Genomic DNA, 11,796 nt, shown 5'->3' with positions numbered 1-11,796 from the left:
GACCTGTTAACCTTTTACCCCCAAATGGGAATATTGCAATTATGTATTCCTTATGCTGTCTGATTTTAAACCAAACTTTACACCTCTTTATAATCTGTACATTATTCCCTGATAACCAGAAACTTCTATACTTAAATTCTGTTTGCTTTTTTTAAAAAAAATATCATTGTAATAAATTTTTAAAGTCTTTTGGCCTATTAAAAGCTATGATCAAATGTCTTGATGTGTTTGGTCTTTTGGACCCAAGATGAAAACCTTGTTTGTGTCTTTTGGGCCATGAAGCACAAACATTATCTCCTAGCTTCTGAGGTTCAACTGAAGCATGATTATTACTAATTGAAAACTTTTCCAAATATCCTGCCTTGAGAGGTTGAAATACAGCTGTCATTAGCAATTTTTAGTAGCTACTTTAGAGGCTGACTTCTTGCCTGACTGAAAAAACAGACAAGGTGAAGGTTCTTAGGTAGGTTCCTTTTTAGTTGTGTCTCCTTTTCTCTGGGCTTTCTGAATTTCTCACTGGGGTTCTCTGTGATGTTTTTGGTTTAGTGGGGTTAGAATAAACAATGATCTTCCTCTCAAAGCTGTAGTGATTCAGTCTGTGTTCCTGAGGAGCTCTGCTGCCTTCTTTTTCTGGTGCTTTGTGTGCTCTGGGGTGATTATTCTCCAGAGCCAGGAAGTGCAGATTTCATGAATTCCTAAAGTGAATCCAGTGCTCACTCACTTCAAAGAGCATGACTGACCCCTGAAGATGTATGGGCAGCCATATAATATTCCCTTCTTTCTAACAAGAGGGGGACTGAGGAATGGGAAGTGAATCAGCGAACATGGCCAAAGCAGAGGCCCCAGTGTGACGTTGCACTCTATATGATTTTATGAAAATATGCTAATGAGTGCGAATATAATATAACTGGAATATGCTTCATGCAAAAGGTCTCTTGTAAGGTATCATTACAAAGCTTATAATCTACTGAGTGTGGTCATCCAATTTGTATAAATGTATCATTCTTGTATCTGAAACTAGAAATATGAAATATAACTCTGAGGTCCTACTGTAATTATGCAAAGTGTGGGTCATTAATCGTGGCTTGGAATCTTGATGGCTCCCATTAACCAGGACAATTGGTTGTAAATGGCTCTGTTTACTTATAAGTCCTCCTGTATACCTGTGTGCTGGCAAGTGGGTGATCATGTCACCGGAACTGGAATCCATCTTTAACCTGGTGCTTTTCCATTTAGAAAGAGGGGTGGAAACCCAGAGAGGGACAAAGGCTTCCCACCTTGTGCAAAAGATATATAAGGGGGTGGAACAGAACAAAGGGGGATGCAGTCATGAGAAATCCCTTAGCTACCACCTGAGCTGGAACAAGGACTGTGCCAGGGGAAAGGATTGGGCCCAGACTAGAAAGGAGTCTAGTCTGTGAAAGAAGCTTATTGGAACATCTCTGAGGGTGAGGTTTCATCTGTAATCTGTTTCTTACTGTATTAGTCTTAGACTTGCGTGTTTTTGTTTCATTTTGCTTGGTAATTTACTTTGTTCTGTCTGTTATTACTTGGAACCACTTAAATCCTACTTTTTATATTTAATAAAATCACTTTTTGCTTATTAATTAACCCAGAGCAAGAAATTAATACCTGGGGGAGCAAACAGCTGTGCACATCTCTCTAGCAGTGTTATTGGGGGCAAACAATTTATGAGTTTACCCTGTACAAACTTTATACAGAGTAAAATGGATTTATTTGGGGTTTGGATCCCATTGGGAACTGAATATCTGGATGCTGGAGACAGGAGCACTTCTTAAGCTGTTTTCAGTTAAGCCTGCAGCTTTTGCAGGACATGGTTCAGACCTGGATCTGTGTTTGCAGCAGGCTAACATGTCTGGCTCAAGAAGACAGGGTACTGAAGTCCCAAGCTGGCAGGGAAAACTGGCTCAGAGGTAGTCTCAGCACATCAGGTGGCAGTCCCAAGGGGGTCTCTGTGACCCAACCCGTCACACCTGGCTACCTGAGTTGTGAAAGCCAAAAGTAAAACTGGGTTCAAAAAATCATTAGCTAAGTTCCTGAAGTAGAGGTCCATCAATGGCTATTACCATGCTGCAGGTGTCCCTAACCCTCTGACTGCCAGAAGCTGGGACTGGATGACAGGGGATGGATCACTCAATAAATTGTCCTGTTCTGTTCATTCCCTCTGAAGCATCCAGCACTGGTGTCTGTGGGAAGACAGGATACCGAGCTAGATGGACCATAGGTGCTGGAACTATGGGTGCTGCCACGCCCCATGGCTTGAAGTGGTTCCCATCATATACAGGGTTTACAGTTTGGTTCAATGGCTTTCAGCACCCCCACAACACAAATTGTTCCAGCACTGTTAAGATGGACCATTCTTCTGACCCAGTATGACCATTCTTATGAGCTATTCCCTTTTGCTGACAGCAAGTAGATGGTGGTAGCAGTCACTGGGACAAGCCAGGAGTAGCCAGGTTTGAGCCAAAGTGTTGTGTGGTTCTCTGTCCCCTCACCCCTGCTTAGGGAAACTGTTCCTAGATGCCTCAGTTGCATGGGAGTTGTGCTCCCCTCCGGCCTGCTGCCCTTCCTCTCAGTCTCTCCCCAGGTAGCCAGTGGAGCTGCAAGGAGCTTTGGGCTGCCTTCCTGTCCTCCAAACTGTCTGGAAGAGTCTAATGGGGTGTTTCTTGGCATTGGTCCTGTAAGAGAGCAGGACAGTTGCTGTGGTGCTGATGCTATGGGCAGGGGAGGAGAAATGTATGAGATTCCCCCTGAAGATTCCTGAGCTCTGGGAGAAGCTGCTGTGGAATTTTTGGGAGATAGGAAGGAGACAGGAGGCTGGGGTTGCCAAGAGGGTGACAGGCTAATTAGTATAATCAGGCCCATGGTGCCCTGTGACCAGACTGGGGAAAAAGACTGACATGGGGCAGCCTTGTGGGGGTTTTTTCAGGGGGTAAGGTCCAGCAGCAAGAGAGGCTCCCAATGGCATAGCTGCGCCATCCAGTGCGAGCTAAGCAAGCGGATCACCCCATGCTCTAAAGCAGGTGGCCGGCGAGTGAGCAAGGGCCACATGGTCTACAGTTTCAGGTTTGTATAGTGGCAGTATTGTAGTCTCTGAGGTTCAGCTGAGGCATGGCTATTACTAATGGAAACCTTTTTGTAATATCCCACCTTGAGAGCTTGATTTACAGCTGTCATGGGTGATTTTTGGTGGTTATTGTAAAAGCTGACTTCTTGCCTGAGTAAAAAACCAGATGAGGTGAAGGGGAGGGAGGTTCCTTCTTTATTTTATCTTCTTTTCTCTGGGCTTTCTAAATTTCTTATTGGGGTTCTATGTGGTGTTTCTGGTTTGTTGGGGCAGGAATAAACATTGGTCTTGTCTTAAAGCTGTGGTGGTTTAGTCTGTGTTACCGAGGAGCTTGTTTTCCTTTTCTGGTGCTTTTTCTAATGAAAGAGTGAAAGTTGTCTGAGACAGATCAAACTGTAAATGATCCAGTATGATGGATCAATATGATCCAGTAAATTTGATAATTTACATTAGGGTCTTTTTTTTTAATAGTCCTAAACTCTTTTCCTTGCCTCGGCACTTATCAATACAATTAGCTAATTAGCATACAATATCCCAGAATGCTTCAGTATCTCTTCTTGTCTTTAAATTGGTAATAAAATTAGGGAAAGTCAAAGTCTGTGTAAATATCTTATTGCTTAATTATAACAGAGGTAGGTTTACATTGATCTGATGGAGGAAAGATTTCAGGGCATTTTGAGTTCTCGTTAAAACTCCCTTTAACCTGAAGAGTGATCAGATTTTAGTGGTTTGTAAGATTGGCGAGTTTTCTCTAGCTTTGTGCAGTGGTAGTATCATAGCCAATGAGGATAATCTGAGGTGTGATTATTGCTAGTTGAAAACTTTTCCCAATACCCCACCATGTTAATTTGAAATATAGTTAACACTAGTAATTTTTGGCAGTCTCATGTGAGACTGTTATGGTTGTTGTAAAATCAGATTTTAATTGTGAGTGTCCATTATTGATAAACATATAAATAGGTTTTTGGAGTACATGTGATTTTTGAGTGGACCTAGTTGTGGGTGATGCTACTGTTCATTGTTTTGACTGTCAGGTGTTTTTTCTCTTGTTTTTTTTCTACTGTTCATATTACCTATTAGTAGTGAGTGCTGCTGAATAACTGCATGTATGGAATGTTCTGTTTATTTAACCCATAAATGTCTCTTGATAATTCAGTTTTTGGCCCGTTTCACAGGTACACCTGGCTTAAAGGAGCCCTTTAATGAGTGGGCCTAAGGGATAGCTTCCCAGTGCACTACCCACTGGGCATTGTGGCAGGGGCAGTGACCTCTGGGTATGAATGTCTCCAGATGGGTGACCCTGAGTATTAGCAGATATTACTCTGAGTACTTGGGTCTACTGCCGTGCAGTGGGGATTAGTGTTTCATAACAATGGAGCAGAGCTACAACTCCGTAGTAATGTCCCTGAGCGCTCGGTTGGTGCATGGGGCTCTCCACCCTTCACACCCCCTGCACGTACTCAGAGAAAGGCACCAGCCAAATCCCCCCTAGCTCCCAGCCTTGTATCTCAGGAATATACCATCCTGCACTGCTCAAGACCCTTTCTTGAGCAATGCAATTTTATCAATTGCTTCTCCACTTTGTCAATGGAAAGTAGATATACACCAGTCTTTGTAATCTGACAGATTTACCAAGCACTTCAGTCAAATTCACCTGTAAGGATAAACATTAAAATATGTTTATTGATTACACAAGATAGATGTTAAGTGATTATAAGTGATAGGCAAAAATCAGAGTAGTTACCAAAGGAAAATAAAAGATAAGCACACAGTCTAAATTCTCAACCTTATTAGACTAGGCAATATCTGGACTAAGCAGTTTTTCTCATCCCACTGCATATTGCAGGTTGGGTACAGTCTTTCATATGCAGGCTCTCCCTGTTAGCCTGGGGACTACTCTCCTCAGCTCCAGCATTCTCATTGCCTTCAGCGTAGGTGGGACAAGAGACAGGACAAACCAAGTGGCCTCTGTCCCCTATTTTATATCCTCAGTCCATGTGCTTGGAGAACACAAGTCCAGGCATGTCTGGTGGGCATTGCTGAGTCACCAGGCAAGGTTGAGCAATTCCCCTGGGGTGGACTTTTGCATGTGAGTCCTTGCATTGTGACTCCTTGCTGGACAATGGCTGTTGATGGTTGTTCTTCACCTGCCCAGGTGTTAGTTACCTCCCTTGTCCTGGTCTCTGGGGATCTAAAAACTGAGCAATTCCCCAACTCACAACATATTTTAGTGACAACCATACAACATAACCTCATAACTTCATATGCACTAATGCAGGGGTTCTCAACCTTCATTGCACCATGACCCCCTTCTGACAACAAAAATTACTACACAACCCCAGGAGGGGGGAAGAACCAAAGTCAAAGCCTGAGCCCCGTTACACTGGGAAGGGGGGCAAAGACGAAGTGCAAGGGCTTCAGCCCCAAGTGGGGGCCTGTAACCTGCATCCTGCCATCCAGGGCTGAAGCCCTTAGGCTTTGGCTTCAGCCCCAGGCAGTGGGGGCTCAAGGTGTGGCTTTGGCCCCAGCAAATCTAACACCAACCTTGGTGACCCCATTAAAACAGGTTTGCGACCCACTTTGGGGTCCCAATCCACAGTTTGAGAACCACTGCACTAATTATATATATATTAGATAGAACAATGGCTTTCAGCAGATCATAGCCTTTCACACAATACCTTATGTGGCATGCTTTATATGAAATACCAATTACATATAAATGATGAATATGGGGTTTACAGGGCGCTCCCCCTAGGAATAGAGTGTCAAGCCAGGGTTGAGCAAAAGTGCCATGTGGTTCTTCCCCCTCCCCCCACGATAGGCAAGCTGCTCCCAGAGGCCTGAGGTGCATGGAAGTTTTGCTCCCCTCTGGCATATCATGGCCTCTCTTCTCAGCCTCTCCACAAGTGGTCACTGGCCTTACTGAGGCTGGAAGGAGCTTTGGGCTGCGTTCCTGTTCTCCAAGCTGTCTGGAAGAGTCTAATGGGGTGTTTCTTGGCATTGGTCCTGTAAGAGAGCAGGACAGTTGCTGTGGTGCTGATGATATGGGCAGGGGAGGAGAAATAGGTAAGATCTCCTCCTGAGGATGCCTGAGTCCTGGGAGAGGTTGCCACACATGTGGAACTTTTGGGAGACAGGAAGGGGACAAGAGGGTACAAAGAGGGTGATTGGCTAATTAGCATAATCAGGCCCATGATGCCCTGTGAGCAGACTGGGGAAAAAGGCTAACATGAGGCAGACTTGTGTTTTTTTTCTGCAGGATTAGGCAAGAGAGGCTCATGGTGGAATAGCTGCTGGCAGCTTCATCCAGCGTGAGCTAGGCAGGCAGTTAGTTCACCCCATGCTGTAAAACAGGTGGCTATTGAGTGGGCAAGGGTCACCTAGTCTCTACGGTTAGTTTTGTGTAGTGGCAGTATCATAGTCTTTGAGGTTGAACCGAGGCATGATTATTGCTAATTGAAAACTTTTATTAATGCCCTACCTTAATAGCTTGAAATATAGCTGTTATTGGCAATTTTTGGTAGTCTCTGTAGGGGCTGAGTTTTTATGTGAGTAAAAGATAGGTAAGGTGCAGAAGGGTCTCTGAGAGGCTAGGTTTTTTTCTTAGTTTTCTTTTCTTTTCTTTTTCTCTGGGGTTCCTGAGTTTTTCATCAGGTTTCTGTGGGGGTATTTCTGATATATTAGAGTGGTAATACATACTGATCTTGTCTTCAAGCTGTGGTGGTTCAGTCTGTGTTCCTGAGAAGCTCTGGTATTTTCCTTTTCTGGGGGTTTGGGGTGGGGGGCTTGTTCTCCAGAGCTGGGAAGCACAGACTCCCTGAATTCTTAAAGTGAGTCCTCTGCTTGCTTGCTTTAAAAAGCATGACTGGACCCTGAAGGTAAAAGGGCAGCCATATAAGTTGTCCCTCCACAAGGCAGACAAGATCATCCAGCAACTGGTGAAGAAGTGGCTGTTCCTTCCCTAGAGAGCCAGCAACGAGCTGGTCTATATTGCCCACAGGCATGGCAGCACCAACGTTCCCTGCATGGGCGACCTGTGCGACGTTGTGGGGGATCACCCATGCCTTCCGCCTGCTGATGTGTCCTGACACCATGGTAAGGAACATCACAGCAAACACCCTGCGTGAGATGATAAAGCAGTGGATCGGCAGAGCCCCCTCCAACCAAGACATCGCCACCTTCCTGAGCGGCTCCCTGGATGGCGAATTCGGACGGGACGGGCACGACATCGCTTCACTGTGGTCCCACACTCGCAATGCCATGCGTCACCTGGGGAAGCACATTGGCTGCCACTGGGTGTGGTGTGAGGAGCACCAGGAGCTGGGAGTCCTGGTGCTGCAGATCAGGTCCGACAACAACACCATTGTCGCCCCGAGCACCAGGGGCCTGCTGGAGAGGACGCTGAAGGCCACCGTCCACTTGCTGTACGTGGAAACCCTGAAGCATAAACAGACCAGGGTAAAGCCTTCGAGTTGACCAGCAAGTGGGACACCACCAACCACTTCCTCACCGGGGGTGACTTCACCCGTTTTGCTGACTGGCGGTTCATCCACCGCACCCGGCTCATCTGTGTCCTGCTCAATGGAGCCGTCCACCATGGGAACTGAGACAAGCATTGCAGGAAGTGCGGCTACTCCAACGAGACCCTGCCCCACGTCCTGTGCAGCTGCAGGTCCCACTCCAGAGCCTGGCAGCTGCGCCACAAGGCCATCCAGAACCGCCTAGTGAAAGCCATCGCCCCGCGCCTGGAGGAGGTCACCATGAGCTGCACCATCCCCGGTACCAACAGCCAGCTGTGACCTGACATCATCGTCACCGACAAGGCCCAGAAAAAGATCATCCTCGTCGATGTCACGGTCTCCTTTGAGAGCAGGATCCCGGCCTTTTGCGAAGCCTGAGCTCGTAAGCTGGAAAAGTATGCTCCCCTGGCCAACACCCTGAGAGCGAAGGGCTATGAGGTGCAGGTGGACGCCCTGATCGTCGGAGCTCTGGGCGCCTGAGATCCCTGCAACGAGCGTGTGCTGTGGATCTGCAGGATCGGTTGATGCTATGCATGGCTCATGTGGCACCTCATGGTCTCAGACACCATCTGATGGTCGAGGGACATCTACACCAAACACATCACTGGCCACTGACAGTACCAGGAGGTGTAAGCCAGAGCAACAGCATGCATTGACTACAAGAAAGGAACTGAGAGACTTTGTCCATTGGACCATATGAACTGGAACCATAAACTCATTGAATGTTAAATCTCACCAAATGAGGGTCAATCCATCCTCATCATCGTAACCACTCATTATACTCCACACATGAACATAGCCATTATATGAACAACATACCCTCATATCTCAATGTCTGTACTTTGACCTGTCAACCTTTTACCCCCAGATTATGTATTCCTTACGCCATCCGATCTTAAACTGAACTTCGCATCCCTTGATAATCTGTATGTTATTCCCTGATAACCGGAAACTTCTACGCTTAAACTCTGTACCGTTCACTTTTTTTTTTTAAACATCACCTTTATAAAAAAAAATTTCCCTTCTTTCCAGTGAGAGCAAGACAGAGGAATGGGAGGTAAATCAGGCCACATGGCTAAAGCAGAAGCCCCGGCAACCGTAGCTGTGAAGACCAAAAGTTAACTGAGTTCAAAAAAGAATTAGCTAAGTTCCTGGAGGAGAAGTCCATCAATGGCTATTAGCTCAGATGGTCAGGGACGCACCCCATGCTGCGGGGTTTAGGCTTGGTGCTACTCATGGTGTCTGGATTTAGGTGCCTCTGTGAACACACACTAGTAGATAATTTAGGATGGTTTATCAATGGAAACTGAGGTACCTTGGGAATTTAAATGCTTATAGGATTTGGCAGCAGCTGAGCATGGGGGCAGAGGATCTAAATATTTTACCTAGGTGCTTAAAGTAGAAGTCAGAAGCCTAAGTCCCTTTGTGGATCTAGCTCTAAATGTATCTTTAGGCACCTAAATACCTTTAATAATCAGGCTCCCATGTCAATCCCCTATTTTTCATCCAGAGCATTAAATTTGTGTCTAATGCCTGGGAAATTAACCTGTAAATCACTTCCAAATTAAGAGTTATAAATGTTTCAGCTAATAAATAAAATTATTTCTTGTTTCCAATTAACATTATGAAGATTAATTAATCAGTCAAATTCTATTCAAATTGTATCTTTTGAAAGGAGAGGGGATTGAAAATAGAATTTGACCCAGTAGTCACTAAACTTTAAATATTAAAGGCCGTATATATATGTTACATAATAGTAATAAGTAATATTGTTGCTTTTATTACAGTACTATTAATATCAAAATACAGCCTCTTCTCACTGTGTTACATGTCTGTGTTGTGCAATATAGTTGTTGCAGATGGTGCATATGAAACAAATGTGAACAAATGTGTAGCCAGCAATTTCTGTTTTCTTCTGCTTCCACAACATTTAAATGTTGAAGTTGGTACAATAGCAAACCGTATTGTTTGCATCTAAATGGGGCTATTCCCCAATAGAAGATTAACAATGAAAAAATAAAGTGTATGAGAAGATCGAGCAGCTGCATTGTAGCAAATTAAATGTTACACATTTACAGAGGTTGGATACAATTGGTTACTGCTAACAGAGGTTTCTTATTGCCTTTTGCAGTTTCTTGAGCCAATTAGCATAAGATCCCAGGATCTTTTGTTATAAAGGTAATAAAGTTTAGAAAATTAAAAAGTCTCTATAAAGGTTTCCGTACATCATTCTACCTGAATATAAGCAAGTTTTTCTTTCCTTCCCTGGCTATGTTAGAAACTCACTCTGTCCACTTTCTGAGCGTGGTAAAGTTGAAAGACTTTAAAAGGTTATTTTTGTGTAGTGGTGCTATAGCCTGAGAGGTTAGGGGAAGGTGTGATTATTGTTATTTGGAAACTTTTTCTGTGTTGATTTGAAATATAGTTTGTACTAGTAATTTTGGAAGGTCTTTTTTAGAGAGTGGGTGCAGTTTCATGGTAGTTCTAGAACTGAAGCAACGTATTTTCTTTTAAAGTGAATGACTCTGAAGACTGAATTGTAAGAAAGTATCTGAAGATTTGCATTTGAATGTTTATTAATATGTGAAGGTGTTAGTCTGGGTAACAAAGCTTGTTTCTGTTCTAACTGGTGGTTTATTAAATGTAGGAAGTATTTAATAGGGCTTCACATGACTCACCCTGTAGTTTCTCTAGTGATGTATTAATAAGTTGTTTGCTAGCTGAGTCAGTCCTAGGTTAATGATACCCTAATAGATATCTGTTAATGTCTTCCCAACTCTTCATTCTTAAAGAGATTTCGTACCTCGGTACCATATTCCTTTCCGTGAATGGGCTGCGATGGGGGGTTGGAATGAGGAGATATTTAGTGCAATTTTCCTTGTTCTCATCTCACTATTTCTACGCAGGTGGGAGTGGGAGTTAACTGTATGGTCATGTCTACACTTACCTCTGGAGCGATCAAGCCAGCGGGGGTTGATTTATCGTGTCTAGTGAAGACGCGATAAATCAACCGCCGAGTGCTCTCCCATGGACTCCGGTACTCCACTGGAGCGAGAAGCACAGGTGGGTCAACGGGGGAGTGGCAGCAGTCTACCGACCACAGAGAAGGCACCGCGGTAAGTAGCTCTAAGTACGTCAACGTCAGCTACGCTATTTTATTAGCTGAAGTTGCGTAACTTAGACTGACTTAGCTTGCCCTGCCCCCCATAGTGTAGACCAGGCCTAAGTTTCCTGGTTTGAGAGGTGGGAGTGCAGGAGATGGGAGTTAATGATATATTTTCTGAGAGAGGCAGTGGAAATCATTTGTAGTTTTGTTTTAAAAGGGAGGCCGTGGCTTCCCATGATTTTAATTTTTCCTGGCAAGAAGAATTTAACCCTGGTTATCAAAAGTGATGAAAATAGAAGTGCTTGAGGTGGTTTCCATTATGTACAGGGTTTACAGTTTTGTTCAATGTCTCTCAGCACCCCTACTATAAAAATCGTTCCAGCAGCCTTGCTGGTTATTGATGTTTGCTAGGTGGAAAAAGTAACCAAGAATGTAAATATGGGGAAAATTGACTAAATTATCATGTCCAGTTGAGCCAGATGTTTTGCTATTGCTAATAAAGTTTGCAAATTGTCTTTTTTTTTTTTTGTTAATCGATTGAGAATCTGAACCGAGATATGTGTGTGTTTTAAGCAGTTCATGAAGCAACTTTAAGGCATTTTTCATTTAAGAGTGGTATCTTCAAGACTTCCTTAGAGACTAAATGAACATTTCTCCCAATAACAAATGGGCTGTAAGCTGAAAGAGGAAAAGATTTTCTAATGAAAGAGTGAAAATTGTATGAGATAGATCAAACTGTAAATGATCCAGTATACCATTAATTTGATAATTTACATTGGGGTCTTTTTCTAATACAATAGTCTAAGCTTTTTTCCTCGGCATTTTATAGGGTCAATACAATTAGCTAATTAGCATACAATATCCTGGAATGCTTCAGTATCTCTTCTTGTCTTTAAATTGGTAATAAAATTAGGGAAAGTCAAAGTCTGTGTAAATATCTTATTGCTTAATTACAACAGAGGTAGGTTTACATTGACCTGAAGGAGGAAAGTTTTCAGGGCATTTTAAGGTCTAGTGAAAACTCCCTTTAACCTGAAGAGTGATCAGATTTTAGTGGCATGTAAGATTGGTGAGTTTTCTTT

The 11,796-nt window shown here is 43.7% G+C and overlaps 4 non-coding genes across 4 annotated transcripts; all 4 read left to right on the top strand.

Annotated features, from left to right (window-relative positions):
- The first annotated feature begins 273 nt into the window (after nucleotides 1-273).
- On the top strand, nucleotides 274-416 carry LOC141999659 (U4 spliceosomal RNA). Its single transcript, XR_012642050.1, has one exon. It is a non-coding gene; the product is annotated as a U4 spliceosomal RNA (small nuclear RNA).
- Nucleotides 417-3,085: 2,669 nt separating this feature from the next.
- Nucleotides 3,086-3,226, top strand: LOC141999658 (U4 spliceosomal RNA). Its single transcript, XR_012642049.1, has one exon. It is a non-coding gene; the product is annotated as a U4 spliceosomal RNA (small nuclear RNA).
- A 615-nt stretch (nucleotides 3,227-3,841) lies between these two features.
- Nucleotides 3,842-3,982, top strand: LOC141999654 (U4 spliceosomal RNA). The gene has a single exon (XR_012642045.1). It is a non-coding gene; the product is annotated as a U4 spliceosomal RNA (small nuclear RNA).
- Nucleotides 3,983-6,483: 2,501 nt separating this feature from the next.
- Nucleotides 6,484-6,624, top strand: LOC141999656 (U4 spliceosomal RNA). The gene has a single exon (XR_012642047.1). It is a non-coding gene; the product is annotated as a U4 spliceosomal RNA (small nuclear RNA).
- Nucleotides 6,625-11,796: the final 5,172 nt, after the last annotated feature.

The sequence above is a fragment of the Natator depressus genome, chromosome 15 (genome assembly GCF_965152275.1).
Source record: "Natator depressus isolate rNatDep1 chromosome 15, rNatDep2.hap1, whole genome shotgun sequence".
NCBI classification, from domain to species: domain Eukaryota; kingdom Metazoa; phylum Chordata; order Testudines; family Cheloniidae; genus Natator; species Natator depressus.
This window is presented reverse-complemented; position numbering and strand designations above follow the sequence as displayed.